Source organism: Cervus elaphus, chromosome 10 (assembly GCF_910594005.1).
Source record: "Cervus elaphus chromosome 10, mCerEla1.1, whole genome shotgun sequence".
NCBI lineage: Eukaryota > Metazoa > Chordata > Mammalia > Artiodactyla > Cervidae > Cervus > Cervus elaphus.
This window is the reverse complement of record NC_057824.1, coordinates 19,734,837-19,762,285: the sequence shown is the minus strand read 5'-3', so window position 1 is coordinate 19,762,285 and position 27,449 is coordinate 19,734,837. Positions and strand designations below refer to the sequence as shown.

Genomic DNA, 27,449 nt, shown 5'->3' with positions numbered 1-27,449 from the left:
GAATGTTGCGGGCAAGACATCACCCTCTGGGGAAGGTGGTATTTGAGATCTGCTGCAGCCACATCCCCCCCTCAGTGCTGAGACACACACACTCGCTCGCTTCACTGCTCAGGCTGCCGATCTTCAGGCTGCCAGAGGGAATGAACCAAGCGCATCTGAAACCCAGTGAGAGCCACTTGGCAGCTTCCTACCTAGGACAAGATAACAAATCCCTTGGCCTCCGTTTTTCCATCTGTAAATGGGGTTAATAATAACACCCTGCCCCCGCCCCCCGCATGTCCTGAGGTGTTCTGAGGAGTGACAGGAATAATATCTAAGTACTTTTGCACGGTGCCCAGAAATTTGTGCTAAGTCGCTTCAGCCGTGTACGACTTTCTGCAGCCCTGGAGTGTAGCGCTCCAGGCTCCTCTGTCCTCGGGATTCTCCAGACAAGAACACTGCCATGCCCATCTCAGAAATTTACCATGGGCAATAACCCTCCCTATTGTCATCATTTCTGAGTCTCTTTGCCTTCAAACAGTGCTTTCAACAGGCAAGCATCTTTGTAGAAAATGCTGATTCTTACATAATAATAACAACACACATTTATACAATTTGAATCTTGATAGTTAGATTTCTGACCAAGAGACTCATATGAACTAAACGGGCAGGTCTCCCAGTAAGAAGGGCTCTGGGTAGGAAGATGAGAAGGGAAGAATATGAATGGCAGGTGACAACAAGCTCCACGATGAAGCATTTGCTATTTTCACTGAGCCCCTAACCCTGTGCCTGCCACATATCTGAACAGATGAATGAATGAAACAGGCAAGCCAAGGAGAGACGTGAGCTCTGACAAGTTGATCGGGAAAAGGAAACCACTTCTGCAAATGAATGCTGATCACTATCAACTTTTTTTTTGGACTCCTAAGAAACAGAAGAAGCTGAGATAATCATCTGAGTGGTTATCTGGCCATGAGCCACTTGAGGTCAAATAAACAGTTCAAGGTCAGAGTGAACTGGTCGCTCAGTGTCTCAGACTCCCCATCTGTGGACTCCCCAGGTGTCTGTCCGACAAAACATACGCAGAAGACAGTTGATGCTTCCCCGTGTAGGGCGCCCTGCAATGGCCTGCAATGTCTGACCTTAGCCCCCAACTAAGTAACCCAGGTGAATAATCAAAAAAAAAAAAAGCAGTGAAAAACAGGCTCCCTTTGTCGCTCTGTCGCCAGTTTAATTCTAGAAAGGGCCTTTGCCCTTTGAAGGCGAAGAGACAGAAATTAGAACAATGGGGGGGTGGGTTATAGAACATGGTAATCCTCTGGTCACCGTTCAGATGTACTTAAATATTATCTTAGTTACTCTTCAGAACATCCTCAGAGGTGGGGGTAGGGAGATTATTGTTGTTAGCCCATTTACAGATGAAAAAACTGAGACTTAGGGGATTAATTAACTTGTCCAAGATGAGAAGGCATCAGAGCTAGGACATCTTAACCAAAATAGTCTACTGAACTTTTTACTCATTTTCTAACATGAGGCATAATTTTTAAAATTATTTATTAACTTATTTTAATTTGGCTGCACTGGGTCTTAGTTGCAGCATGCAGGATCTAGCTCCCTGACCAGGGATGGAATCCAGGCCCCCCTGCATTGAGAGTGCAGAGTCTTAGCCATTGGACCACCAGGGAAGTTCCACGACATCATTTTTGAAGAGTGAAGTCAAAAGGAAAATGCCCTAAGCTCCTCTGGGGGACTTCCTCTTGACTCAGCCTCCAAATGAAGTCACGGGTTTCCAATGAGTCAATTCTTCTGCTTACACTGTGGTTACAGAGGGAAGGAAGTGGATGGAAAAGGATTCTTTGGAATTTTGGGATCCAGATCAAAGAGGGCAAGAAAGTAGGAAAAAAACACCTGGCTTGAGAGAAAGATCGAATCTCAACAGCCCCACTATGGGCCAGTGTTTTAAACCTGATCACACCTCTGAATGTATACATGTCTCTGGCTATAGATGGTACAGCACATTCTGCAGATCATAAATTACTTTCTGATGTATCTGACTCTCCATCCTGAGAAGAGCAACTGGGTGAATAGAATGCCAGAAACACTGGGGAATCTTCAGAGAGGAACTGCTAAGTGCCAGGCTCTGAGCTCAGCGCTTCGTACATCACCCGTGGGTTGTGGGCTCTTGGGCCAAAGTACCTGATCTCGAATAAGCCTTGGTGAATCCAGATGAGTGGGGTAGGCCCTGCTGGTTGCCAGTAAAGCGGCCGTTCCCCCGGAGTGTTCTTTCTCCCAGCGCTGTCTGAGTGATCACCCTCTGTGTGCTCCAAGAAGATGCCTGGAGCCGTGGCAGCCACCTTGCACTATGAGGATGAGACCCTGAGAGCCTATAAGCTGAGGATGGGAAGATGAAAAGATATGAAGCACCTAGGATGCGTGGTGAAATAACTGCACTGTTCATGTAAGCAACTGTGAAGCTGTTTACCTTCAAGAAGCATTAAGTGCAATAACAACTCCTGTATAAGCCTCTTTTAGTGGGTTTTCTGCTATTTACAGCCCAGAGAAAAACAACAACTACTCCATTGGCAGACACTATGCTTGCTTGCTTACCCTTGTACATATTCCTTCATCTTTTGAAATTTCTACTTTCTCATTTGTAAAATAGAGATGATCATCGGACACAGTTCATAGGAATTTTGTGAGGATTCAAAAGATGAGGGAAGGACAGTGCTTAAAAATGCCCTGACAGGAGATTGGGATTGACATATACACATTCCTACATATTAATATGTGCAATAGATAACTCACAAGGACCTATTGTATAGCACACGGAACTCTACTCAATACTCTGTGATGGCCTATATGGAAAAGGAATCTAAAAAAGAAGGAACATATGTACAGATATAAGTGAATCACTTTGCTGTGCTGCGGAAACTAACATGTTATAAATCAACTCTGTGTGCCTACATGTTTAGTCATGCCTGACTCTTTGGGACCCCGTGGACTATAGCCCACCAGGCTCCCCTGTCCATGGAATTTTTCAGGCAAGAATACTGCAGTGGAGAGTCATTCCCTTCTCCAGGGGATCGTCCCAATCCAGGGACAGAATTCGGGTCTCCTGCATTGTAGGCAGATTCTTTACCATCTCAGTCACCAGGGAAGCCCCAAATCAACTACACTTTAAAAAAAGAAAAAAGAAAAAAAAATTTTAACGCCCTGACATTAGTACGTGAACAACAAGCGATAAATACCGTTGTAACGCTCTCACTGTTTCTCACAATCACCCATGCATCAACTACTCTAATCCCCATTTCACAGCTACAGAGACTAATGCTTAGAGGGTTTAAGTAACTTATCCAAGTCACAACTGGCAAGAGATGAAGCTCATATTCCAAGGCCTGTTCTGACTCCAGAACTCAAAATGTTAATGTGGCTGGACTTGCCTTCCTGAACTCTCCTCCCCCAGCAGCCAGCGCAGAACCTGACATTCAGTGGGACCCTAAAGATGTCTGTTTAGCTGAACCTAATTCTGGGGCCCAACTATAAGGAGCCAAGGATCAGGACCCTAAAAGCAGCAAAGGTCCTAAAAGCAAGCAGCTAGATGGCGCCAGCTGGAGCGGGGCTCTCACAGTCGTCCACCTCCTTCTTGTCCTTGAACTCGGGAACCCCTGCCGTTTCTAGGTGCCTTCTTCCCCATGTAGCTCAGCTTTCACTTAAAAGTCAGTTTCACAGGTCAGTCGCCCTCACCTGAAACCAGAAACCCAACAGTTCAACCTCACACAAAGCTCTTGGCAACGGTTATTTTAAGAACCACGCTGAGTGGAAAACCAGCTGTTCCCTTTCAAAATCAACAGGGGGCAGCAGAGAGCAGCAAACCGCTGGGTTCCTAAAACATTCAAAAGGGGAAGGAAAATAAACAACAATAACAAAACACACAAAAAAACCTTCAACTTCAGCCCAGAAGCATCCTAGTGTAAAAATATGCGAGGTCATAACGGGTAGGCAAATTCGCATTCCTGGTCTTTTGCCAGGAAAAAAGGTAACAGAGACCTGAACTCCGGAATGATTTAGTGACCATTACAGCTTCCGGGGAACCAGCCCAGCCTGTCTTGGGAAACTGTCCAACCAGGAATCATCTTGGATGAGCTGAAAGGGGTAGATGCTTTTAACCCGAACAAACTCACCTTGTTAAATTTTCATTTCGTTTCAGATTTAAATCCGTCCTGGGAATGGCCGTCATCGGTCTGCTAAAGTGTATCTGAAAGATGCCCTAGGAGGAATTCTTGGTCTATTTTTAAATACCCAGGGCAAAGGAACACTATGTTCTACATTCATTTAAAATCCAGCTTCTTACACCAGGATGCTGGGAAAGTAAATTAAATCCCCTCTCAGTGGCTTTAAACTGTGACAAGCATACTTCTAACAGGCATGATCGGGATTTAGATTTGTATTTCTTGGTTTCTCCAAATGGAGAAAATATCTTTGGTTAGCTCCTCCCATTGAAAAAGTGAAAGTGTGAGTCGCTTGGTCATGTCCGACTCTTTGCGACCCCAGGGACTCTAGCCCGCCAGGCTCCTCTGTCCATGAGATTCTCCAGGCAAGAATACTAGAGTGGGTAGTGATTCCCTTTTCCAGGGGATCTTCCCAAGCCAGGGATGGAATCTAGTCTCCTGCAATTACAGGCAAATTCTTTACCGCTGAGCCACCAGGGAAGCCCGTTAAGACCCTTACACATTAGACCACCCACACGAGGTCACATCACCTCGTCTGTGAGTGATGGAGCAGAGCCAAGAAAAGCTTGGGATGGAAACCCTGCAGCTCCTGTCTCTTCCCTGTTTCTCTCCTTCTATCTTGTGGAAGTTACACCATCTCATCCGCTTCAACATATCACCCCGTGGATGAGAATGCGTACGCCTCTCGCTTTCCTCAACAGCATTAGCAGACTTGAATTCGCTCCCAGAATCTGGGAGGATTGTTACATAGCCTTAAGTCTCAATCAGGGGCTTCCCTGGTGACTGAGTGGTAAAGAACCCATCTGCCAATGCAGGAGACTCAGATTCGATCCTCAGGTCAGGAAGATCCTCCAGAGAAGGGAATGGCAACCCAGTCCAGTGTTCTCACTTGGGAAATCCCATGGATGGCAGGGAGCCTGGCAGGCTACAGCCCATGGGGTCGCAAAAGAGTTGGACACAGCTTAGTGACTAAACAGCAACAACCAAAAGCCTCAATCACATATGGTTTTTAAAGCCAATCCAAGTCATATAAGCATTCTAAGTTAATTCTCAGTTGGCTAGACACTCGGTATTTTGTATTAGAAGGAAGTTACAATGGAGGGTTACGACAATACATTTTTTAAAGGACTTTTACAACAGTTCACTAAATGTATAATAAAAGTTTATATAATTAGTGCTATCTGTGGAATGATAAATTAATCAATATCTGAGATGACGGAGGAGAAAACATCCTCACCACCATAACTACCATGCAGCTTTTAGATAGGTCCTCAGGGCCACAGAAATACAGGACTTTGAAGAGGGCAGCAAACCTGAAGACCTGGAAATGCCAGAATGATAAAAGAGGAGGAAAAGAATGACAAAGCAGTGTACACCCTGGATAACAAAAGAGCATCAACAACATCAATAGCTGCTATTCGTGGCACGATTACGATGGGCCAGGCACTGTTACAAGCACTTTGCCCACGTTATCTCAGTATCTTCACAGCAATTCACTGAGACGGGTGCCAATAGAGCCCCATCTCAAGGATGTACCACCGATGACCAGAGAGGGTAAGAAACTTGCCCACGGTCACACAGCTAGAGAGGAAGCAGTACAGTTCGGACTCAAACCCAGACAATCTGGCTCCATAGCCTGTATCTTCTATCACCTGTATCTTCTATCACCTGCTCAGTCATGCAGTTGCTCAGTCATGTCCGACTCTTTGTGACCCTACAGACTGTAGCCTGCCTGGCTCCTCTGTCCATGGGACTTTTCAGGTAAGAATACGGGAGTGGGTTGCCATTTCCTCCTCCAGGGGATCTTCCCAACCCAGGGATCGAACTCACTTATTCTGCATTGGCAGGCAGATTCTTCACCACTGAACCACACTCAACGATTTCAAATTACTCAGAGAAGCTGGGTTTCATAATAGGAATGGCAACCAAAGCAATAACCCTATACTTTCACATGATTTGTCATCTGCAGAGTAAGCTTCTCACCTATTATACCATGTGTTCACAGGAGGAGGCTTGAGAAGGAACACAGCGGCTCTTATTCTCACCTAGAAGATGAGGACTATGATGAAGGAAGGCAGGCAAGAGCAGCCAAGACGCCCGGATGGCTGCTGTGTCCCTGAAAGTTCAGTCTCAGATTCAGATTAGCCTTGGGTCAAAGTTCTTCCCGCGTTTGCTAACATGTCACTCATGCTCCTGCGATAACTACCCACTGAAATCATGAGAGCTGCCTCTCCAACATCCACCTCTTGATTGTTGCCAACGTTAGTCACATTCACATCATAGGCACCTGCTATCTTAAAAGCATCGCTGGAGAAAGAACTTAGGAGCATGCTTAGTAAGCACCCAAAGTCATGTGGTTAAAAGGTATACATGACTTATAGACTTGTTTCAGAGCAATTTTCCATAAGAAATAATCATCTTAAAGGAAGGAGCTTGAGGGTTTCCCACCACCATCTTAGCCCATACTTACTAATACGTTAATAGTATAAATACGGTGTGTAAGTGGTTGGAGGAACACAGTACAGGATGAGCAGGGTATTGGCCAAGTGGTGATGGGAAACAGCCGTGTGAGTAGGCTAAGGAATTCTCACACAACCTGCCAAAACAGGAATGTAGGTTTCACAGAGGCAGAAATGAGGCCTCTGTGCACAAAACCTTCAGAAGCATTTGGCACATAGTAAGTGTGAGTAGCTCAGTTCTGTCCAACTCCTTGTGACCCCATAGACTATAGCCCACCAGGCTACTCCGTACATGGAATTATCCAGGCAAGAATACTGGAGTGGGTTGCCATTCCCTGCTCCAGGGGATCTTCCCAACCCAGGAATCAAACCCAGGTCTCTGCACTGCAGGCAGATTCTCTGTCCTCTGAGCCACCAGGATCTCAATAGATAAAGTTTGAGTGATGAATGTTAATGGTGGCCGCCTGGGATGGTGCAATGGTATGACCCTGATCAAAGAGGTCATTTCAAGATGTCATTTTCTTTTTTCTTTTTGAAAATTAACCAAAATCACCTTCCCAAACACTGTAGGATGTTTGTGACTACAGAGAACATCTCTCAGACTCCTCACTCAAGAAGTTACTAACTGATACGAAAGGCTGAAATCACCCTGTGTATTTGGTTTGAAAAGTACAGAAAGACTGAGTCAATATTTAAGTATCAGGAGGTTTCCCCAATTAAAAATCTAGTTCTTGGGCTTTTCTTCATAATAAGGTGGCATTGGAAGGTATTCCTTTTAGATGGGATATCCAATTTTCAGTTCAACACTGACCTCAGCATTCCAGATCATCTCCCCGATCGAGTCACCAAGTGCCCGCTGTGATTAATTCATCACATTTGCCCTGTGGTTCTTCTGATTAGCAGACAGCTATTTCTCTGAATTCATGTCTCTATCAAAGTGGGAAATAACATGCAGACCAAGAGAGTTGCACATATTTTAAAGGGTATAATTCTTTGAGAAAAGAATATCCCTATGTATTTAAATATGCCAACCTGACTTATTTCTGCTACCTACATGCTCCATAGAGGCATCTGTTTGTGACCCTGTATACTCTGAGTTGGAAAAGAAGAAGTAAAAGTATCACTGTTTGCAGATGACATGATACTACATATAGAAAAATCCCAAAACTGCTACTGGAAAACTACTAGCACTCATCAATTAATTCAGTAAAGTTGCATGATAAAAAAATGAATATACAAAAATCTGTCACACTTCCATACACTAACAACAGAATCTCAGAAAGAGAAATTAAGGAAACAATCCCATTTACCATCACATCAGAAAGAATAAAATACATTGGAATAAACCTACCAAAGGATGCAAAAGACCTGTACTCTGAAAACTATAAGATGCTGCTGAAAGAACCTGGAGATGACACAAACAGATGGAAAGATATACCATGTTCTTTGACTGAAAGAGTCAATACTGTCAAATTCTCGGACTACCCAAGGAATCTACAGATTCAATGCAATCTCTGTCATAGTACCAATGGCATTTTTCACAGAACTAGAACCAAAAAAAAAAAAAAAAGATTATATATTCATGAAAATACAAAAGACTCCAAATAACCAAACAATCTTGAGAAAGAACACAGCTGAAAGAATTGCATGCTTGGACTTCAGACTATACTAAAAAGCTACAGTAATCAATATAGTGTGGCACTGGCACAGAAACAGACATAGAGATCAACGAAACAGGATAGAAAGCCTAGAAATAACCCCAAGCACTTACGGTCAATTAATCTAGGACAAAGCGGGCAAGAATACACAGTGGAGAAAAGACAGCCTCTTCCATAAGGAGTGCTGGACAGCTACATGTAAAAGAATGAAATTAGAACATTCTCTAACATCATATACAAAAATAAGCTCAAAATGGAATAAAGACCTAACGGTATGACTAGATACTATAAACTCCTAGATGAACCTCAATAAAGCATTTATTTTTAAATCATGCCCTTTTTTATAAATCATACCCGTGACATAGCATTTAAATCTGTTGAGAGCATCAATCCCCGATCTGGGGAGATCACACAGGCCACAGGACAACTACTGAGCCTGTGCTCTAGAGCCCAAGAGCCACAACAACGTGGACCAAGTCCACATGCCCTAGAGCCTTTGTTCCACAACAAGAGAAGCCACTGCAATGAGACACTCATGCATCACAACTAGAGAGCGGCCCCCACTCACCGCAGATACAGAAAAGCCTGCTCAGAAACACAGACCCCGCACAGCCAGAAATAAACACATAAAAAGTAAGGACACAGAAAAAGAGATCTGTTGAGAGCAAAAGGAAGCATGTCAATGACAGTGAGCACAGATGTGATGTGCCAGACAAAATGTTTCTGATGGTCATTCGCGGGGCAGCAGTCACCTCTCTCCTACCCGTGAGCTGTGAGGATGACCTGTGGTCAACGGGATCTCAAGGTCTCTGTATCAGGCTAATCCCAGTGAACTATAAGCCGCTAGAGGTCAGGAGCCATAGCCGTCTCACTGGCCTTCACAGAGCCAGCACCAGGCACAGTGGCTGACACATACTGCCCCTTAAGAAGATCTGCTGAGTGAATGGATGTTTCAGTTGTAGACAACAGTGATTAAACAGAATAAGATGAGGCTTCCCTGATAGCTCATTTGGTAAAGAATCCACCTGCAGTGCAGGAGACCCCAGTTCGATTCCTGAGTGAGGAAGATCCGCTGGAGAAGTGATAGACTATGCACTCCAGTATTCTTGGGCTTCCCTGGTGTCTCGGCTGGTAAAGAATCCACCTGCAGTGCGAGAGACCTGGGTTCGATCCCTGGGCTGGGAAGATCCCCTGGAGAAGGGAAAGGCTTACCCACTCCAGAATTCTGGCCTAGAGAATTCCATGGACTGTATAATGCATAGGGTCGCAAAGAGTCAGACACGACTGAGCGACTTTCACACGGGAGTAACGTGTTATATCTACTTTCAGTTGCAAATCAGCTCTGTCTCTTGCAAAGCTTCACTTCAATGTGCGAGGCATCTCAGGATGCCTTCCTGTCTCTACGAATCTGATTCTGGTACATTCGGACCCCTCGGATTTTCCAACTCCAGGAAAGATTTTCTGCTGGGCAATCCAATGCAACTCAACAAGGACAATTCAGTGCACTTGAGGGAAAAAAAGTAACATGAGCAGCATTCTTGAGTTCCACTACAGGATGAATTGGGCCACACACACAGGCTATAATCACCCTCCAGCAAGGAGGCAACTCCAGCTTCATATTAGCAATTTTCAAAATTCTACAAGTACATGCAGTTTTCAAAATGTTACAAGAAGGATGTACAATGATTATACTACAAGTACAATTTTCAAAATGCTACAAGAATTTGTGACATGCCTCTGTAACTAACAAATGCATTTCTTCTCCGAGATTTACTGCAAACACAGTCCTAAACAGCCTTCCTCATAAACACCGTGCTTTGAAGAACAAAGAGAAAACAAACAGCATCAACCTCCTGAAGAAAAGTCACAACACGATCTTAAAAGGGATTATGGTGGTGAGGTTATGAGCCATTTTCTTTAGCATTCTCATTTCCCAGCTCTTTGCCATGAGGCAATACTACTTCTCTCATTTGAAGAATAAATAAGCTTGCCCCAGACTGTTATTTTCATTGCTCACACAGTTAGTATAAACCACACTGACCTTTTAAAGAGGTGATTTATTTTTTTAACACCTAAAGCAATAAATGCTAGAGATGAAAACTAGTACCTCACTAAGGTGCTAGGGCAGTTGCAACTCAGGGGTGTGCACCCATCTCTGAAATGCTAGTAGAGAGCAGGGCCTGACATGTGATGTATTACAAGACATGGAACCCCAGGGTCTAAAAGCCATTGACCCTGAAAGATACTTAAGGCAGTCATCCCTGATTGGCTCCTTCCACTAAGACACCACAGAGAGTTACCAATCCCGGCTTGCGAGGATGTAAGTGAAATGAAACTGGCCGAGTGCTTCGTATGCACTCCTAGGCAGGCTTGATATTGGCTGTCAGTCTCTGAGGACGGTGCGACCTCGGATTCCTGCATCCGTATGAATCTTACTCGGTTTCTTCTGGGTAAGAGACTTGACCCCACCAGCTCACACCTTCCCAGCTCAGGCTAGAGCCACACAGGATCTCTTTGCTGGTTAGTTATTTCCTTTTCTCTAGTCTGGCCGGATGGTTTTTCTTTCCATACCTTCCCCAAGAACTCTTTAGATTAATACATCTGTCCCTTTTCATCAATGTAAGGAGTTTGAAAATAAGGTTGACCTCATTTCTACACTGCCTTTCTACATTGGACTCTAGGCCTTTGAATCAGTAAGGCAGGGAAGAAAAGGGGCATTCTTAAGAGACAATGGGAGAAATTTAAAGATTTCTCAGTTTGAGTCTTGACACACAGGGCATAAGCCTCACTTTCTTCATCTGTGAAATGGGGTAACAGTGGGACACAGCTTGTCCGGTTGTTGTGAGGAGTAAATGAGATAGTACATACATGACAAACCATCTGCAGGGTGCCTGAGAACCGCATACTCAGAATAAACAGTGGTCAGTATAGTGGGTCCTTGGAGACAGCTACAGTTAATTCTCATTCAAGAGACAAGGAGGTAGAAGAGACGCCCCCTAAGTTCCTTCCAGCATGATTTAATCATTTAAGGAGAGAGGAGAGGAATCACTTCAATGTAAGACCAGCGTACTCAGCTCCTCATGGAAAGGGCTGGATTGAAGAAGCCACAACCACAAAGACTTATGTCCTGAATTAATATGTGTCTGTGTAACAAGAATCACATCTCTGTTATATGGTATAAATCTTATTATGTACTTTTCACCCCTCAGGAATAGTGAAGTATCTAACGCTGGGCAGTACACATTATATTTTCAAAAGCAGTGCGCTCTTCTCCAGATGACGCCTGTGGTTGAAAAAAAAAAAAAAACGCCTGTCAATGCAGGAGCCACAGGTTCAATGTGGCTGTCTAGGAGATGCAGATTCGATCCCTGGATCGGGAAAGTCACCTGCAGGAGGAAATGGCAACCTACTCCAGCATTCTTGCTGGGATAATCCCATGAACATGGGGTCGTAAAGTCAGACAGGACTGAAGCAACTCAGCACACCAAGTATGTACCACTCGCGAAGACATGGATTTTTGTTCATTTTGTTCTGTGCTGTATCTCCAAGTGTCCAGGACAGCACCTAGCACAGGAAGAATACCCAGTAAAAATTTGCTAAATAGATGAATGTTTCCCTATTTATTGTTCAGTTCAGTTCAGTTCAGTTGCTCAGTCATGTCTGACTCTTTGCAACCCCATGGACTACAGCATGCCAGGCCTCCCTGTCCATCAACAACTCCTGGAGTTTACTCAAACTCATGTCCATCATATCAGTGAAGACATCCAACCATCTCATCCTCTGTCGTCCCCTTCTCCTGCCTTCAATCTTTCCCAGCAACAGGGTTTTTTCCCAAAGAGTCAATTCTTTGCATCAGGTGGCCAAAGTATTGGAGTTTCAACTTCAGTATCAATTGCTCCAGTGAATATTCAGGACTGATTTCCTTTAAGATTGACTGGTTGGATCTCCTTACAGTCCAGGGGACTCTCAAGAGTCTTCCCCAACACCACAGTTCCACAGCATCAATTCTTCAGCATTCAGCTTTCTTTATGGTCCAACTGTCACATCCATACATGACTACTGGAAAAACCACAGCTTTGACTAGTTGGACCTTTGTTGGTAAAATAATGTCTCTGCCTTTTAATATGCTATCTAGGTTGATCAGAGCTTTTCTTCCAAGGATCTAGCATCTTAATTTCAAGGCTGCTGTCACCATCTGCAATGATTTTGGAGGCCCCACCCCCAAAAAATAAGCTCTGCCACTGTTTCCCCATCTATTTTCCATGAAATGATGGGACTGGATGCCATGATCTTAGTTTTCTGAATGTTGAGTTTTAAGCCAACTTTTTCACTCTCCTCTTTCACTTTCATCAAGAGGCTCTTTAGTTCCTCTTAGCTTTCCACCATAAGGGTGGTGTCATCTGGGTATCTGAGGTTATTGATATTTCTCCCAGCAATCTTGATTCCAGCTTGTGCTTCATCCAGCCCAGCATTTCACCTGATGTACTCTGCATATAAGTTAAACAAGCAGGGTGACAATATACAGCCTTGATGTACTCCTATTCCGATTTGGAACCAGTCTATTGTCCCATGTCCAGTACTAACTCTTGATTCTTGACCTGCATACAGATTTCTCAGGAGACAGGTCAGGTGGTCTGGTATTCCCATCTCTTGAAGAATTTTCCACAGTTTGTTATGATCCACACAGTCAAAGGCTTTGCCATTGTCAATAAAGCAAAAGTAGATGTTTTTTGGAACTCTCTTGCTTTTTCAATGACCCTGCGGATGTTGGCAATTTGATCTCTGGTTCCTCTGCCTTTTCTAAATCCAGCTTGAACATCTAGAAGTTCATGGTTCACGCACTGGATTTATTGTTCACCTCCTCAGAAAACTGGGTGGAAAAAATTGGTAACCTTTGCTCTCCAGGCCAATCCAAGTATATACATCTGGACCAACACTGAAAAGCATTCATTTAAGTTTGATGTTTTAAGTAATTTTGCTTCAGTGGCTTTTGTACTTTGTGTTTATTCATCTTTCTGGCATGCCACACAGGGGAATCTCAGCTCCCTGACCGAGGACTGAACTCGTGTTCCATGCAGTGGAATCTTAAGCACTGGATCACCAAAGAAGTCCCTACCTCAGTGCTTATTACCTGAGTGACTTCGTTCAAGTGCAGCAGATGCTCGGCATCAGGTAAACGGGAATACTGGACACAGGGGCATCCACTGTTATTATCTACCCAGGTTCTCTTTTAGCTTCTCTGCTCTGGGGGTACATGCTAGGTGTGGTTAGGGTGGGGACCACCACGCTCTACCAGGAAGGATGTAGCCTCAACCAATCCGATGGTACTGCTTGGTTCAGGAATGGACCATGGCAACACGAGGCTGTTTCGGGCCTTCTAGGATGTATCTGCAGAGCTGTTTATGGGGAAGAGAGAGAGAAGGACAGGGAAGCCTGGCGTGCTGCAGTCCGTGGGGACACAAAGAGTCGGACCCGACTTGGCGACTGAGCAGCAAATGTTTATAGGTTGCTAAACATCATGGGTAAACATACTTACTACGTACAGAACATCTGTGCAACTGTGCAGCAAACAAACAGAGGGAGAGAGCGAGAGAGACAGAGAGCCAGACGTGACGACCCTGATCAGAGTCCTGGGTTCAGTTGTGTCTGCAGCCAGCCTCCCACCTGCATTTCTCTTGTGTTGAACCCAGAACTTCTATCGCTAGAGGGTTATTGAATGACTCTAACAAGATATAAAGCTGATCACTAACAAGGAACAGGGAACTCAATACTCTGTAATGCTCTCTATGAGAAAAGAACCTGAAAAGAGCGGGTGGATGTATATGTGTAACTGATTCACTTTGCCGGACAGCTGAAACTAACACAACATTGTAAACAAACTATATTCCAATAAAAATTGAAAAAATGTGTTAAGGTTTACAAATATAACAAATATAAAAACAATATCTCTCTTAAAGTTATACTTCAAATCATTCCAGTTTTAAGACTTTTTTTAAGTTTTTATTTTGACTGAAACATGTACAGGTTGAAAATCAAAGAGGAATGTAGAAGGCTTACGTGTTCTGAACACTTTTCTCAGCTGTACTGATTTTTAATATATTCGTGGACTTTATATATTTTTAACCATTTTTAGTTCCAAAACAGAAATGTTTGAGATCTTCAAGCAAACATGTAAGAACTGCTGCAGCCAACTGAACATGATAAACACATTTGGGGTTGAACAGCTGAAATCAGTATTTATTTTTCCTTTTCCTGAGAGCATATATTAGCAAAAAACCCATAATCACAGTGGTTACCCATTTCCTGGGTTTTTTAGTTCCACAATTATCCATTAAATTACAGTGAACTAATTCAAAGGCAAAGGGAGGTGGTTCCTACAATGTCCAGGTACTTGGGTGAAATACATTGCTTGTGAGCATCTGTCTTCCCGAGAAACACACTGTTTTGAGCAGCTCATCTCAGCCCCAGAATCCAGGGATGACATGGCGGGATGAGGGCTCAGCGGTCCCTCAGTGCTCCCGTGGATGAGGAGAGTCTGAAGCTAATTCTGAAAACCGAACACACAGTGAAAGACACAATCCAAGCAGGGCCTCTGGCTCCGTGTGACCGGTCACACCGTGGTGCTCGGAGCATCACGACGCACGAGGTTTTCACAGGAGAATAGCACAGGTTTCTAAGTACATCCATTTTTCACTCCAAACTAAAGTGCAGCTGTTTGGCTGATTTATCCAAAGAAGCACTGATTTCTTCTTATTCAAATAAAAAGCATTTCATAAAAATCCTTCCTGCCTCTTACATGGCAAGGTCACATTTTTCTTCAGCACAAACGAAAAATTGATGATATCTTTCATTTAATAACTAAGATACAGAGAATACGAGGCAATCAAAATCAGAGGAGTAACATGAAAACTTGACAGATAATTTAACTGGATGCCATGCTTTATTCCAAGAATTAAAGAAAAAATGTTAACTTCTATACCCACTGTCAGGCTAACATGTGTTAAGAAATATATACACCTATATAAACACAAAATGCATATTACATATAATTATATGTAACTTGCTTCTATAGTAAAATGTATATAACATACTTATAAGCTACACAGAATTATATTTAAATATATTTGTACTTATATATTTTACATTACATATAGTTAATGTAAAATATAACTTATAAAGGAATGATTATATATTTCTAATTTGTGATTATATAATTACAAATCTATATAACTATATTTCATATGATTAACTATAGTTACCTATATATAAATTTTACTACCTAGAAGCAAACTTCTTAGGAGAACTAGGTTGCAAAAATGAGCTGTTACAATGCCAACAAAAGGTCCAAATTGTGTTATGCAATTTCTGTCCATAAATTTTCATGAATTTCTCTCTAAAGCCAGATGCTGCTTTGCATTGGTTTTTATTGTTCTGTGTTGATTTATCTGAACAGAGTTCATCTCAAACTGAGGGTGACTTCAAATCAGATTTTACTATAATGTGGTGTTTGAGTGTGTCCTAAAACCATGAAATTCTGGGCTGTATTTATCCTTATAAACGCCCAAGTTTGATAAAAATGTACTGAGCTGTGTTTGTAAACAGGAGGTACTCTGAAGTATACAAATAATACACGGATTTAATGGGATTTTTGAAAAGTCCTCAATGCCAAGAGCTAATGACAACTGTAACTTGTGACTCTTCATGCCACGTCTTCCATGAAACCGTTCTCCGGATGGCTCTGAATGCTAAATCATGAATGCTGTCAATTTAGTCATGTCCAACTCTTTGTGACCCCATGGACTGTAGCCCCTCAGGCTCCCTCTGTCCATGGGATTCTCCAGACATGAATACTGGAGTGGGCTACCATGCCCTCCTCCAAGGGATCTTCCCAATCCAGGGATCAAACCCACATCTCTTACATTGGCAAGCAGGTTCTTTACCACTAGTACCACCTGGGAAGCCTGATGGTTCTGAAAACTTGGAAGAAACCAGAAGTAGAATATTTACTCAAAATCCTTCAGTAATGATATGGTACCTCTTTCTACAACAGGTCTGCTTCTTAAAAGTTCAGTCATGCCAAGTTCTTACTGCTCAAATCACAGTTTTTAACAAAAAGGGAGGTTAACAATCTGATGAGATCTTTAAAAAATCCTTTCCAGCGAATTTTAACTATGAAGTAGATTTTCTTATACTGAATTGCTTATCAGATTATAACCACAATCTCATCGCACTAAAATTTTCTCCAAATTTCTAAAATAACCAAGTTTCAGGGAGATCTATGAGGCCTTGAAATTCACCAGAGAGAGGATTTCAGAGGTCCTTATGCATGAAGAATTGTGCCAAAAAGATCACGCTTCTTTCTTTTAAGAGATGGAATCTGCTGGCCAGTCAAGACCAGCAGGCCTCCAGTTTCCTCAAGCTAGTGGAGATAATTCTTCTCTCCCTCCTGATCTCTTTCCTTCCTTCTTTCTTTACAAGCTTGTTTAAGGAGTGACTGCTTTGTGCCAGGCAGGCAGGACTCTAGGAGACAAGAGAGTAAGTTGAGATATCCACTCTCCCCACCCTTCTGGAGACACAGGAAGGAAGGCTGCAGACTTCTGGAACCATCCTTTTTTTTTTTCCAACTTTTTATTTTGTATTGGAGTACAGCTGACTTAACGATGTTGTAATAGTTTCAGGAGAACAGTGAAGAATTGATGCTTTTGAACTGTGGTGTTGGAAAAGACTCTTGAGAGTCCCTCGGATTGCAAGGAGATCCAACCAGTCCATTCTAAAGGAAATTAGTCCTTAATATTCATGGGAAGGACTGATGCTGAAGCAGAAACCCCAAGCCTTTGGCCACCTGATGTGAAGAACTGAGTCAATGGAAAAGACCCTGATGCTGGGAAATACTGAAGGCAGGAGGAGAAGGGGATGAGAGAGGATGAAATGGTTGGATGGCATCACTGACTCAATGGACATGAGTTTGAGCAACTCTGGGAGTTGGTGATGGACAGGGAAGCCTGGTGTGCTGCAGTCCATGGGGTCACAAAGAGTCGGACATGACTGAGCAACTGAACTGAACTGAACAGTGAAGGGATTCAGCCATACATATACGCGTTTCCATTCTCCCCCAAACTCACCTCCCATCCAGGCTGCCACATAATATTGAGCAGAGTTCCCTGTACTATACAGTAGGACCGTGTTGGTTATCTATTTGAAATATAGCAATGTATACAAGTCCATCTCAAACTCCCTAACTACTCTTTTCTCCCATCCCTCCCCCTTTCCAGCAACCATAAATTTATTCTCTAAGTCCTTGAGCCTCTTTCTATTTTGTAAGTTCATTTGTATCATTTTAGATTCCACATATAAGGATCTCATACAATAGTTCTCCTTCTCTTTTTTTTTTTTCATTTACTTTTATTAGTTGGAGGCTAATTACTTTACAATATTGTAGTGGTTTTCGCCATATATTGACATGAATCAGCCATGGATTTACATGTGTTCCCCATCTAGATCCCCCCACCCACTTCCCTCCCCATCCCATCCCTCTGGGTCATGCATCCAACCTGGGCTGGTGATCTGTTTCACACTTGATAATATACTTGTTTCAATGCTATTCTCTCAGATCATCCCACCCTCGCCTTCTCCCAGAGAGTCCAAAAGTCTCTTCTATACATCTGTGTCTCTTTTTCTGTCTTGCATATAGGGTTATCATTACCATCTTTTTAAATTCCATATACATGCATTAGTATACTGTATTGGTGTTTATCTTTCGGGCTTACTTCACTCTGTATAATGGGCTCCAGTTTCGTCCATCTCATTAGGACTGGTTCAAATGATTTCTTTTTAATGGCTGAGTAATATTCCATTAGGTATATGTACCACAGCTTTCTTATCCATTCATCTGCTGATGGGCATCTAGGTTGCTTCCATGTCCTGGCTATTATAAACAGTGCTGAGATGAACACTGGGGTGCACATGTCTCTTTCAGATCTGGTTTCCTCGGTGTGTATGCCCAGGAGTGGGATTGCTGGGTCATATGGCAGTTCTATTTCCAGTTTTTTAAGGAATCTCCACACTGTTCTCCATAGTGGCTGTACTAGTTTGCATTCCCACCAACAGTGTAAGAGGGTTCCCTTTTCTCCACACCCTCTCCAGCATTTATTGCTTGTAGACTTTTGGATAGCAGCCATCCTGACTGGCGTGTAATGGTACCTCGTTGTGGTTTGGATTTGCATTTCTCTGATAATGAGTGATGTTGAGCATCTTTTCATGTGTTTGTTAGCCATCTGTATGTCTTCTTTGGAGAAATGTCTGTTTAGTTCTTTGGCCTATTTTTGACTGGGTCATTTATTTTTCTGGAGTTGAGCTGCAGGAGTTTCTCTGACTTACTTCACTCAGCATGACACTCTCTAGATCCAGTGTTGCAGCAAATGGCATCATTTCATTCTTTTTAATGGCTGAGTAATATTCCATTGTATGTATACCCACATTTTCTTTACCCATTCCTCTGTCAATGGACATTTAGGTTGCTTCCAAATCTTGAACACTGGGGGTGCATGTATCCTTTTGGATCATGGTTTTCTCCAGATATATGCCCAGGAGCAGAAGTGCAGGGTCATACGGTAGCTTTATTTTTTTGTTTGTTGAGGAACCTCCATACCGCCCTCCATAGTGGCTGCACCAATTTACATCCCCACCAACAGTGCAGGGAAGAGGAACCAACCATCCAAGTTGCTGCCAGGCTGGGTTGGACCTTGAGTGACCCAAATGAGAGCTCAGACCCGAGGGAAAGCCAGCCTGTGAGAACAACCACCTCAGTCCACAGGGAACATTCTTCCTTAATGAAACTATGAATGGATGAAAAAAGTCAGCAATTGCCTAAAATCAGAGAGACTGCAAATCATTAGCACAAACTCTGGGAATACACGAAAACTGGAGAAATTTGGCACGGTGGCTAGAAACACCACGTTTTCCCTATAATTGAGTGCAGGAGACGTACTCACTCAAAGGCTAGGTGGATACCATCTATGTTATCAGCATTTACAATCACAGATTCTCCCCAACTACTAAACCAATAACTGCACTTATGCTTGCGCTAAGTGCCTTGAAAGCACTGTATGAAACATTTTCAGCCAGTTGGTATAATTAAACATGAACCCTCAACTTCTTAATCCTGAAGAAGTCATTTTGCTCCAGGTAATGAGCTTTTTATTTATTTATTTTTTCCTTCTTAAGCAAATACCAGCTCTTCCTTCAGTTGGTTTTAATGGATTTAGCCCTGAGCACTCTACCCTTTGTAGACAATCTCTTCCAGAGAGGAAGATTTCTCTAGGGAGCCTCAGGTTGTAGCTTCAGGGAAAAGCAAGACTTCTCTCTGATGAAACAGGAAATGTGTATCTCCCAATGCATTTCCACAAACTAGCTCAGACAGCATACTTAACATCAAGCTGTGTATACTCCCACAGTACTGGTAATACCAGTACAATTAGTGATCTATTTCTGCTTTGTTTTCGAGGAAATTTCCCATTCCTTTCCAGGCATTCATGGGTCCTTTCAGGTTTCTTCACCTCTTCCCACTCTTGCTGTTAACAAAACGAAGCTCTATCACATAGATACAGGGTGTCTTTGAAGAAATGAGACCCCGAAATGAGAAAGTGAGATTAAAAAGGCAGTGTAATGTCTGCATGTACACTTTTGGCCTGGATGCTCTCTAGGCAAGAATCAAAGATGTAAGGAGTTCTATTTTTAACATCTTCTTACAGAAGCACCATGAACTTCACCATGCATGGGATTTACGACATACTCAGTTTTATAACATTGGCGGGGGGCGGGGGGGCGGGGGTGGTGGTAAAGAACGACTTTTCTGTTGCATTTCCCATGAATCTCAGATCACTTCTAAATTGCAGCGTCTGACATTTAAACGGTGCCATGTTGATAGATTGGGCTCCCCCCTCCCCCTCCACTGGGAACACCACTGCTGATGCTTCATTTCATAATGCGGTGTGATGGTGAGTCAAGGGTCAACCTCCGCCAGTTAAGTCTAAAGCAATTATGTGCTCACACAGATAAAGAAAAGCCCCGTGCCTCCAACTCTTCGTGGAGAGTGGAATGAGCAGAGAGACTCTGAGAACCATATGGCCAGCTTCAGCTTGTATCCTTGACATCACGGCAGGCACCTGGCAAAGACCAGGGCTTGGCGCAGGGCACCAACAGCCATCACTGGCCGAACATGCCTCTCTATCTGGAAAGTTACCTGCCCTTTCCGTTGGTTATCCTGAAAAGTTAAATTCTGACATAATGAGCTATGGCTGTCAGAAATCACATGTTCTATTTAGATTTTTAGAACAATGCATTGAAATGGCATCTGATCCTCACCTGAGCATGGACCACATTAACAGATCCTGACTAACCATTGTGTGAGAAACCCTGTTTCTCAGGAGCATCTGCTTTGTCAGCACTGTTATTTGAATACATGCTCTTGCCCTCCCGAGGTCTACATTATCAATACTAGATTAGGTTTTGCAATCTTAGAAATTGGAATGCTTTTTTAATTGGTGATTTCCATTTACCCTGTCAACGACCAGGTCTAGATTACACTGTGCTGTTCTGAGTCGCTCAGTGGTGTCTGACTCCAGGCTCCTCTGTCCATGGGATTCTCCAGGCAAGAATACTGGAGTGGGTTGCCATGCCCTCCTCCAGGGGATCTTCTCAGCCCAGGGATCGGACCTAGGTCTCCCACATTGCAGGCAGAGTCCTCACCATCTCAGCCACTAGAGAAGCCGCTAGATTACATTACTTAATATTAAAGTGAAGAGACAGGAAATAGGTCTTATCCTAACATACTTCCCAACTTCTCAGGAATAGGAGTCCTTCTGTTGACATGAGAGGCAGCCCCTTACACTGCAGAAACTCTATACTTGGGAACCAACAGAACTAAAAACCAACACACACACATCCCGCACAGCCTGAGTATCAGTAACTTAAGCGATTAAGTAAATCACTTCAGCTAACTCAGTTTTCTTATCTGCAGAACAGGATATCCAGCTCACAAGACTGTGATCAGCATTACACGAGATGACACTAGCTGGTTACCTGGAACTTCACGGCTCCATGGAGGAGGAGCCAGAACTCAAAGCTGAGGTCTTATGATCCTATTATATCACCTCCCGAAGATGAACAGAAATGAAGGTTTGGAGGTCCCTGAGAGCCCATTTAAAGGGTGAGAATTTGCACCTCTGGCTGTGGACAAATCTCCGAAGATGTTTCAGCAGGTTAAGGACATGCTGGTATGACTAATGAAGGATGGAGACAAGGAGAGGTTGAAGGCAGTATGAGCATATCAGGGGCTGTGACACCATCTGTGACCAAAGCGGAAGACAGAATGGGGAGACGACAGCCCCAGAAGTACATGACTCAGCACTGAGGGCTTCCCAGGTGCCGCCAGTGGTGAAGAACCTGCCTGGGTGTAAGAGATGCAGGTTGGATCCCTGGGTCGGGAAGATCCCCTGGAGGAGGGCACGGCAGCCCACTCCAGTATTCTTGCCTGGAAATCCCACAGACAGAGGTGCCTGGCGGGCTACAGTCCATGGGGTCACAAAGAGTCAGACATGACTGAAGCAGCTTAGCAACCACAAACATAACAGCACTGAAACCATGTGCCCCAGAATTAGGAGAACAAATCTTGGGTGATGGTTCCCAAGATTGTGTGAGCAGTCATAAGAATCCCAGGAGCAGGTTTTTAATTGTCATTTTTAATTAGAGATATTGGGCTTTAAAATTGTATGTATTCCACCTGAGTAGGAAATAGAGGAATGGCTTTTCTTATTTAGATTGTCCAGTTGGGGTACCACTTCATCAAGTATACAACCAAAAGTAAACTTAATAAAGTTATTGACAAATTCTGAGTAATTTTGTGGAGGAAGAAGGATGTGGAAAACTCCGTGTAGACATTTTGGACTCACGCCTGCATTTGGAATGCCCCAGATATTATCATTTAGAGAGAATCCACACCATCTAAAATTATATGCGTGGGGGAAAGTTATAGATATGGAATAAACCTAGAGCTTAAGATTTTTTTTTTTTTTTTTGTTAGACCCTTTGTTGTTGTTGCTTTAATCACTCAGTCATGTCTTGACTCTTTTGAGACCCCATGGACTGTGGCCTACCAGGTTCCTCTGTCCATGGGATTTTCCAGGCAAGAATACTGGAGTGGGTTGCCATTTCCTTCTCCAGTGGAAATACTACAGATGATGTTTGAAGAAATGAAAGGTAAGAACTAGTGGACTATGGAAAGCAGGTTTCGGCAAGTAGGCTATAGAAAGACAGACACACTAAAGTTGAGAAGGCTGTCAACTGTCAACATGCCCACAGACATGGAATGAATGAAAGACACAGTTGGAAATCACCCAAGAGGAAAGAAAACATCCAGTGAGGATGGGATGGACACGCAGTGCTTTGGTTGCCCTGGCGACGGGACCCCTCTCCTCATTTTGATGGCACTGTAGTCAATGTGACATCTGAAAATAAAATGAAGGATGATATCAATAGTGGAGTAAGTTGGTGGAAAGCCTTTATGTGGGGAGGAATCAGGAGGAGTCCAGTGATGGTTGTCGGAAGACATGTGATCTGGGAGGAAGAGGACAAGGACCTAGAGTGTCAGAGAAAGAGAAGGTGGTAGTCTCAGCCACAACTGCTTCCTGGGCCTCTTGCCACTCCACAGAGACCACACTTCTCAAGATGGTGTAGGACAGTGTGACGGCGAATTCTGTGTGTCAACTTGGCTAGGCTATGGTGTGTCCAGTCTAGACTGGTTGTTGTGAAGGTGTCCTGCACCTGTGATTCACATCTATAATTACCTGACTGTAAGGAAAGGAGACTGTCTTCCCTAATGTGGTGGGCCTCGTCCAATCGGTTGAAGGCTTTAAGAGCAAAGACAGGTCTCATGGAGAAGAAATTCTAACTCAAGTCTAGAACACTGAAATCCTGCCTGAGTTGTCCCCCAGCCAGCCCACAGATTTCAGCCTGGGACTAAACATCAACTCCTGTCTGAGTTTCCAGACTGACAGCCTGCCCTATAAATTTCAAACTTACTTGCCCTCACAAATCTATCTCTATATCCATCATCTACTTATCTATCTATTGAAAGAGATTACAGCAAGTCTCTTTCAATAGATAAATAGATGATAGATGTACAGATACATTTCTTTAGATACAGATATCTAGATTACACATAGATACAGATATTTAGTATCTATATATAGAGAGAAGGAGATTCATCTATAATTCATACTTACTTTTAGAAATTCCTTCCCTAGGCCTTGAAACTTGAGCCCGTGTCACTTACCCCAATCGACTAGTTCTGTGCCCTGACCTTATGAAGAACAAGTTCAATATAGTCTAATTATCTGATCAAACAATGAAGGACGATATCAACAGTGGAGTAAAAGATAGTCTTGAAAGCCCCAGTGTGAGGAGAAAATAGTTTGGTAACTGGACAACAGAGGATGAGATGGTTGGATGGCATCACTGACTCAATGGACATGAGTTTGAGCAAACTCTGTAAGATAGGAAGTCTGGCATGCCGCAGTCCACGGAGTCACAAAGAGTCGGACATGACTTGGCGACTGAACAAAAACAGCCAAGCTGGGCATACCGGTTTCTTATCTCATCAATTACTTTGTAACAGTGGGTCCCTGCCCTTCTAAAAGCCCTTCTCCTGGAACCTACCGTTACATCTCCCTCCAAATGGATTAGGTGCCATGACCATGATCCTCCGAGTCAGTAGGTTAGACTAGGGGTGACTCCTAAAAAGAGTCAGGCCAATCAGGAATTTGAAAAATGAATAGATATATTGACTATTACCAGCCTTGTGGGCAAGGTGGGATAAGATTCAGCATGACCGTGCTTGTCCATGTGCCATAACGCAAGGGAAAAAAAAAATCTACAGAGGAAGATGAAAGCAGAAATCCAAGGTAGGCCTGAAAAGACAGTGTGACTGACCTGCTACAGTCTTTTTCTGTTTTCAGTTCTTCATGAGTAACTGATTGAAGTGTCTCCCTTTGGGTTCTGTGACTGACCTCTGCGTCCTTCGGTTGTGGGAAAGAGCTCTGAATCTTTCCAAGATATGTTCTTGTCTTAAGGTAATAAGAAGAGGTTTAAAAAAAAAAAAAGAAGGGGTTTAAGTTACTTGCAGCCGAAAGATAGGTGATATGATGGTGATTCTGTATTGCCTAGCAACAAAACCGTGTGGAGGATGTCTGTGTACAACACCAGGAGCAAAGCATGAGAGGAGCATCAAAGTATATTGAACTGCTAACTTACAGGTTGCGTTGGAAGAGACGCTTTGCAAAAGGTCAAGCTGAAGCATTAGAAGGAGAAGAGGTCTTAGGAGGTTCTTGCAGTGAGCTTCATTCAATGGTATAATAGCCCAAAGTAACAGCCAGCACTTAACAAGACACTCCGTGTGTGCTTGGCATTGTTCTAAGTGTTTTACATCTACTAGTTCATTTAATTCTCACTTCAATACTACCAGGTATCCAATGTTATTATCGCCGTTTTACAAATGAAGAAATGGGCCGTGTCCTTAGTGGAATTGAGACTGAGAAGAGAAAAATCTGAGAGCCCGAATTCAGCACACAGTAGCAACAAGCTTCTTCCTCCCAATCAGTAAGCAAGATGCTTTTCCATTCTTGTTATATGTAAAAAACCCTAATCCTAATTTTAGGTCCAACCAGTGCCAATGGCTTATTTTTTTAAACACTGTGTCCTATATTTGTTTCCAAGACAACAAATAGAAAATACAGCATCCAATCATTTATGTCAGAAATCTGGAAAATCCTCCCCCCCATTCCAGAGCCAAAATGTCCTTCATCTGTAAACAGAGGGGGAAGTTGTTATAATTTTATACTTGCTGCATAACAAAACGACCCTTTATTCTTCCATCAAGCCATTATGGGTCTCAAGATACACTTTCTATTCCTGGAATCATGGCTAAATGCTCTTTAAGTGGTGAAAAGTGATCTCTAAGTGGGCTTAAGTTGTGAAACCTACATTATCTGAATGGTGAATTTGGCTGAAATAGAGAAACAGATGGTGGAGGCCCTGTTTCAGCTTCTAAAAGTGAAACAAAGTAGAGAGAAGAAAGAAAGAACCATAATACAGAAAACCTGGAGATGCACAGTTCCACACGGGGATTTTTGAATCCCGTGTCAAAAATATATCTATTTACCCAGAGAACCAAATTAAACACAAACGCTCCTCCCCACAAGCAAAAATGAACTTGGAATATTTCTCTTTTAAGGCACTCACTTTTCTCTTAAAACATTTTTTTTAAAAATTGTTTCAAAGTGCTCAGTAAATAGAACATTAAAAAGAATCAAATAACGTCAGAGAGATTTTAGCCAGGCCTTCTCTATAGAAATCATCCTATCCCAGTCCCCTGGATAAGAGACACTCACTGTTCAAGCCATGTAGCCCTTTACAACAGACACTCCAAGGTCTGATTCATTTTTATAACTGCCACTGTTGAATAAAGATGTTTATTAGCATCCTCTATTTATTCTTCTCCTTTTGAGCTGGCTCTTCCTTCAGAGCCACTTTGATTTCCCGTTGGCAGCTTGAGTCCAGGAGAAAATTAAAACTTTCACTCCGTGTCCCCTGATGACTTACTCACCTCCTCCACCCCTGCTTCTGAAAAATCCTGACCCCATATATGCAAATGATGGCTTTTATAGGAAGAGGATTAAAAGTGGAAGCAGCATAATAATTAACAGTCCACGAGATGTTTGCTTTTGCAAAGACGTGACATTCGTTTAGGGCCATCATTTTTCTTTCTTCCCCAGCTCTAAGGTCTGAAAAAGGTGTGCCGGCTTCACTGACAGGAAGGCTGCACTGAAGTGATTAAGCCCCACTGTGCAGCTGCCCTTAATATAAAAATTAAGGACAGACGGATGGATGGATGGATGTGTCAGGGGACACACTGGCTGAAACTGCCCGCCCTGGCCAGGCGCCATTTGCATGCGTTATTTTAAGACAGGAGGTCCTGGATAGGAACACGGTACTAACAAGCCACCACCAACCGGAAGCATCCTGGAAAGGTCAAAAGGAGATGCCACGTGTCCTAGGACCTCCCAGAATCCGCCTCGCCAGCCTCCGTCTTGGCTGAGCAATGAGTGCAGCACCAGGAAGGACCCCGAGTCAGGATGATCCGACAGAGCGAGCCTGGAAACTAAGCCCATCTCCATAAAACCCAAGATGGCGAGCCACAGGCTCAGCAGTCCTCCTGGGCTCCCTCCCCTGCTGCCCTCTGCCCGGGCGCCCCTTGTCAGCACGTACGTCTCCTTGGACAATTAGCTTCTGGGTGTTAGACAAGAGCCCGCTCTTGGGCCCTGGGAGGGGTCCCCCTTCCTGCAACAGATGGATGGATGGGTAGACAGACAAGACTGATCTCAGTATTTTCTGAATAATGCAGCTTGGTGTCATTAAGAACGTTGCAAGTTCATAGAGATGGATTTAGAGATCTAATTGGCACAAACAATAGCACAGTTGAAGGGAGAGTTCCGTGCGAGAAGTTGGCAAAGTCTGGATCTTTAGCACATCCAGATCTAGAAGGTGGGAGGGTGAGAGAGGCCAAGGAAGGAAACAGCGAAAACCAGTAAACACTCACATTGCTGATAGGAAATCATTTTCACGAGAATGCCTGTGATTAAAACGCAAGTACTTGCATTTTTCCTTTCCACCCCCCACCCCCCATCAAGTCCTCAAAAACCTGACTTCAGACACAGCTCTCTTTTCAGGAGCCTTCCCCTAAGTCTGCCTTTCACACCACCCCTTTGAAATCCCACATCCTTTCAACTGTGGAAACCCGGGCCAGGGCTTCATCTGAAGAGAAGGCTTCAGGCTTTCATTCTCTCTGAAGATTTCCCCTCATCTTTGACCTCATCATCAGCAAGACATCTTGTCCTGCATCTGGAATTCAACTGAGCCGTTGCCTACTTCTGGTAACCTGAATAAAGCCAGGTCTGCCTCAAAGGAACACAGCAAACCCTCGTAAAATTCGACAATGCCAAGGGGGCTTGGCAAAATGAGAAAACTGCAAGACATTCGCCCTCCACAGTCCCAGGAGAAAATCCTTCCAG

The 27,449-nt window shown here is 43.4% G+C and overlaps 1 protein-coding gene and 1 long non-coding RNA gene across 12 annotated transcripts in view; both read right to left on the bottom strand.

The window, feature by feature from the left end:
- Positions 1-27,449, bottom strand: part of RBFOX1 (RNA binding fox-1 homolog 1) — a 1,671,014-nt gene that overhangs the window by 1,607,144 nt on the left and 36,421 nt on the right. The gene's annotated exons all lie outside the window — the stretch shown is intronic.
- Positions 8,510-26,299, bottom strand: LOC122701369. Its single transcript, XR_006343056.1, has 4 exons — positions 26,288-26,299; positions 19,616-19,618; positions 19,313-19,323; positions 8,510-8,617 (listed from the first exon to the last, which is right to left on the bottom strand). It is a non-coding gene; the product is annotated as an uncharacterized LOC122701369 (long non-coding RNA).